The following is a 5823-nucleotide window of genomic DNA, read 5'->3' as shown; positions in this document are numbered from 1 at the left end:
CCTGAAATGAGTCAAGTGGCCCATATTGGAGAAACACTCCTACACCATCATTTGGGGGTGTTTTAGTAAATGTGGGAGAAGAGTTATGGGCAACAAAGCACGATCCCGTTGCCTATCATAGAGCCATTGGAATTCTTGCAATTCACTGGCTTCTTGAGGTGGAAGGTTTCTGAGCTGAGCTTGACTAGATAAGACTGATGCAGAAAGAATGCATCGTACCCCCAGACCTTGGTGGTACAATGAGTACAAATCACAGGTGAGAAATAGTATGTCTTCAAGACCAAGTCTCTAGAGAGTTAAGTGGGAACCAAATGGTGAAAGATGAGATAGGGAAAGTACTTAGAGGTCATGGGAAGAATCTTGGACCTCATTGCTAAACCCACAGCCATCAAGTTGATTCTGACTCATAGTGACCCTGTAGGACAGAGTTGATTTCCAAGGCTGGAAATCTTTACGGGAGCAGAAAGCCTCTTCTTCCACAGAGCAGCTGGTGGATTTGAACCACTAACTTTGTGGTTATGTATGTAACCCTTGCCACCAGTGCGCCTATTTGTGATACTAGGAGGATCTATACCAGGGCTCCTCAAACTTTTTAAACAGGGCCAGTTCACTGTCCCTCAGACCCGTTGGAGGGCCGGACTATAGTTAAAAAACCCCAAAAACCTATGAACAAATTACTATGCACACTGCACCAATCTTATTTTGAAGTAAAAAAACAAATGGGGCAAAACACCTAGCGGGCTGGATAATTGTCCTCGGCGGGCTGTAGTTTGAGGATGCCTGCTCTATACAGTGTTTCTGAAATTTCACCATTAAGGAAGCCAATAGGTGTGAGCCACTGACCTCCTTGGCAGCCTACTCATAGTGCCAATTTGCTTGGTGTGGGACAGGTGTGCATCTTAATTAGATCACTAGTCATTGGACAGGAAAAACTGGAAAACTAAATAGTTCAAGAAATCAAAGTAGGAAATGGATGATTTCGGAAATCTTAGTTACACATTTTCATTGTAAAGTGTGCAATTCCGAATGACTCGGACAAAAGGATTGAAGAAATGAGGAGAGAGGAAAATCTTGCCTTGGGAGTTAAAGCTCTTCTCTACTGGACCTTGATTGCTGCTTCCGTCGGCACCAATGTAGTGTATAGAATACCTTTAGGCAGCAGTCAGGGGCTCGAAAGAGGCATTGCATTAGGTAAATATGCACAAAACGGTTTTAGATGGTTGAAAGGTAAAGGAGGTTACTTTGAGGACTGTGATGTGCCTGACCTAAGGCATAGGATTGTCACTTGCCTCGCATGCATGTGAACGTTGGACATTCAATAAACAAGACCAAAGAAGAGTCGATGCATTTGCATTGCGGTGCTGGCAAAGAATGTTGAAAGCATCGCGAACTGCAAAAAGGACAAACAAGATCTGTCTTGGAAAAAGTATGACCAGAGTGCTCCCTAGAAATAAGGATGGCAAGACTTTGCCTTACATAATTTGGACATGTCAGGATAATGACCTCATGCCTAATAAAGGGACAGCAAAATAAGGGAAGACCCTCAAGGGGCTGGATTGGCACAGTGGCTGCCGCAATTGGCTCAGGCAAAGCCACCATTGCAAGGGTAATGCAGGACCATGCAGTGTTTAAGTCTGTTGTGAACAGGGTCGCTATGGGCCGGAACTGACTCAATGACACCAGAAACAGCATTCTGTACCTAACAACTGCTAGGAACTCAAGATCACTCACCCAGGTTGGTTAGGTTAACGGATGATAAATATCTCCTGATTCTAAAAGAGACCATTAATGGGCTCTCTAGTGATCTTACCAGGAGGCAGGGTTGGAGTACCCAAGGGGATAGTAAGCGTAGGCTTACTTGTTCATAATAAAGGGTAGTGAACAATTTACATTTTACATCTGAGGTTCTGCGTCTACGTGTTTGCTCTCTATCTACCAAGTTCACAATACCTTCCTGCAGATTCAAATTTATAATCCCTGATAGGTACAGAGTAGCCAGTAAACAAGGTACACACAGGTTTGTGTTTATTAAGCTGTAACTAGGCAATTCACATGTTTTTCATTCCATCTTTTCTATGAAAATCCATGTGAAACTGATGTAGGCAGAGGCCTGAATCTTGCTATTGCAAAGGAGCCCAGAAGCTGTTATTTTTTTCTAGGAAAAGAATCAAAAAGAAAAAGCTATCTTTTCTCATTTATTTGCTTGCCTGATAGAAAATGTACTTTAGCATTGGTTTATACCGGCTCTTGTTTTTCAAACATGTCTGGTAGTGTCAGATGATCATGATAGTGATGTATTTACTGCCCAGCAGACACACGTGACTCCCCCCCACCCCCAGTGGTCAAGAGAGAGCTGCAAGTGGGACCTTGCAAATGCAATTCATTTTGATAAAACACAGCGACATGAAGTGCATCTGTTGCAGGCTGTATCACTTGATGGGGAGAGAACCCTATAGCCAACTGGCAAGACAGACAGAGCCTGAAGGATTGATTAGGGGAGGCATCGATCACTCCACAGGCCTCTTCCTTGAGAGGGAAACTGCCACATTGCATAAACGATTCTTTGCCCACAGGGTTTCCTGAACTATGCTGGAAGCTCTTCCTTGTGGACCCAGGGTGAATGCGAGCGCAGGTGGTGGCAGCCAGTTAGGACTACCACTAATCTCCCCAAACCAGCTCGCCTTCTGCAACCTCCGCCCCGACCCGTGGCTGTTTGGAAACGACCATTTTCCTACCCCGACTACTAGTTAAGCCCGAGTGCCAATCTTTTTTCCTTTTGGCGTCCTATTGGCTGGGGCCCCCGAAGTCCCGCCTCCCGCCCCGTGGCGCTCCGCGAGAAGGCGGGGCTTTGTGACGCACGCGCTGACGTCGCCCGGCGGTATAAAAGGCGCCCTCGGGGGCGGAGGCCTCCAGGAGCCGCCGGCAAGGGGGCAACGAGGAAGCTAAGTAGAGCGTAGCCGGAAAGCAGTAGGTGGGGCGAGTCTGTCGGAAACGCCCAGCCTCCGGCTTCTCGTCAGCAAGGCCCTCCCTGGGGGCGTCCCTCGCGGGGGGAGAGGGCGGCGGACGCCCGGAGGGGGAGGCCTGTGGGCAGGGTCCGGCCCCTCTCGGGCGAGTGCGGCGGCGGGACGGCCATCGCTGAGGGGCTGCGCTTCGGTTGCCATGGTTTCGGCGAGTCAGCCACCAGCCTCTGGGAGCTGGGGGACGCAACGGCGCCCCCGCCCCCGCCCAGATCGACGACGGGCGCCACAGGCCCCAGCTTTTAAGTGTTGGGGAGCCAGTGGCGTGTGCCCTGGACGTTTCCTGGGGTTCTAAAGCCCCCGCTCGCGTCAACCCCAGGCAACGTTTTCCATCCAAGGCAGTTCCCACGTGTGGTAATGGGTAAATGAGAGCTTCCGGAGGGAGGCCAGTTTCTCCACTGTGGACCAGTACTCGCTGAAAGGAGGGAATGGGAGAGGAATTCGTGGGTGCCGCTTTCCACAGCCCAGGCGGCCCACTGCTGTGCCCGTTAGTTGTCTGTGCTGGGGATGGCAGTCTCCCGCCACTTGGAGAGGGCGGTTCCTCCTCTGGAGCCCGCAGGTGCGCAGCACCCCTCTTCCCGGGGACCCACACTTTCCCTCCCAGAGGACTGACTGGTGGAGGCGGGTGCGTCCCTAGCCCTGCTTCAACAGGCGGCCGGGTCCCCCAAGTTCGAGCTCTCCACCGAAGGAGTGGTTTGGAGCTCCATCATCATAGCTGACTGGGAAACCATTTTCAAAAGCACGCCCTAGTCCTTCATACTGGGGAGGAAAGGATGTAATCAAAAAATAGAATGATATCAGCATATAAAACCATGTTGGTTTTAAAATAAATATCACAAACCTTTCATATTTTATCCATGTATATACTACACATTATTTTTATTACTACCCACAAGTCCTCAGCATTTAGTGAGCGAACTAGCCAAATCAGCACTACAGGTTTTTAAAACATGGCTTAATTTAGTAAAACTCCTGTGACCCTTCGACAGCACATTTTGGTGAAGGGTCTCCATACCCTGAAAACAACTGTGTTCTGAAATGGCTTGGTTTGACCAACACACACCGAGTTTTCTCCCCTGGCCTTTGAGAAGATGAACTGTCTCTTTTAAGTACTTTGCTGTGACACTCTCTGCTTTTTAGTAGAGGTTGGACCCTTGTCTAATTGCTGTACCTAAACTGTGCCACTAGCCCCATGAAACTCATTACTCTATTTACTGTAAGGATGTTGTTGAGCACACAGTTCATTATATCACCACCACCACCATCCTTATGAGGGCCCCTGGGAGAAATTTCTCCTGGGGCTTGGTGTCTAGAATAGCCATGATGCTCCCAAGCAACTGATTTTTTCTTTTTTTTAATCTCAGGAAACACGAGTCATTCAACCATTTCTATTTTGTGATGGTGGCTTTAAAGTTCAGGGACAGATTTGACACCCGTCTCTGTTAAAGGAAGCCCTCCGCGCTATCCTCACCTGACAGTTAAATGTTGTGTTGCTAACCTGCACGTTGGTGGCTAGAACTCATTTCAGGAGAAAGGTGTCACATCTGTGTCCTTACAAGATGGACAGTCTCAGAAACCTGATGGAAAAGTTGTCCTTGCCCAATAGGATGACTATGAGTTGAAATGCACCTGATCCCAGGGAGTTTATTTTATTTTCTACTAAAGTGAAGGAATGTTAGGGTTGTAACCAACTTTAATTGTAACATCATTCTATTTTGCTAGTATATTTTCTCCCTTACTAGTGAACTGATTCTTATTTTAATTAATCTGCTTATTGTAGTTTTGTTTTTTATGCACACAAAGGCTTCAAACCCTTCATGGGGAAATTTCGTGATCATTGAATTCCATTTTTCCACAAATTTCTTGAGTTCTCTCATATGTTTATATGCTTTCTTAAATCATTATTTAGAATGATACAGGATACAAACACACACAAAGTATGCAGAGACAGTTTAGGGTGGTGACCTCTGCGATTCTCAGGACGATGGATTGGGTTATACAATCTCCTGACTATCATACTATCACAGGAAAGCCAGGAAGGTAGTTGGAGAAATGGACAAGTAGAGCAGATGTGAAGGGAGGAGAGGTGCAGATGGAGGGGGGTGGGGGGGCGTGGTATAAGAGCACCACAAATAGCTTTTATCTGATGAATGTGCAAAGGAAAGACTTCAAGCTAAAAAATATGGGTATACTTAAAGCTGAATGTGTCCAAAGACAGAGTTAGAAAAATGTAGAAACATACTGTTTCCAAACCTATGTGATTTAGAAACAGATACATTAACTTAAATTCCTTTTTTTAAAAAAAACAGTGTTACTGGACAAAATTATAAATTTCTCAGTAGCCAGTTTTGTTGGTATCTTAGTCTTTGCTTTCAATAATCTTCTGGGGTTCCTGACAGAAAACCCATAGATTTTTTTCATAGGTTTCTGTGGCATTCCTCAATTGTTCTACACATAATAAGCCCTTGTTAGTGGGTTTGTTTAGTTTTTAATGACAAGGATGAGACCATTTTACCAGAGCTCAAAAAAAAAAAAAATAGACCCTGGTGTCAATTCAGAGGCAGTGACCCTTGAAGGTTCCCAAATTTGTGATCTCGAGGGACACATCTTTCTCCTGCACAGCCGAGCGCTTAACCCATTGCTTCACCAGAGCTCCTTTTTACCAGTCCGGACACCTACAAATTAGGACTAAAGCGAGTTTTCAGTAGAAGCATTTCCTCCTAGAAACTGTACTTTGATTCATAAGAAATCTTCACATAAACGGATATGCAATTCATGAGACTTTGTTCTTCTCTATTAGACTTGT

The sequence above is a fragment of the Tenrec ecaudatus genome, chromosome 15 (assembly GCF_050624435.1).
Source record: "Tenrec ecaudatus isolate mTenEca1 chromosome 15, mTenEca1.hap1, whole genome shotgun sequence".
In the NCBI taxonomy this organism is placed as follows: Eukaryota; Metazoa; Chordata; class Mammalia; order Afrosoricida; family Tenrecidae; genus Tenrec; species Tenrec ecaudatus.
This window is presented reverse-complemented; position numbering follows the sequence as displayed.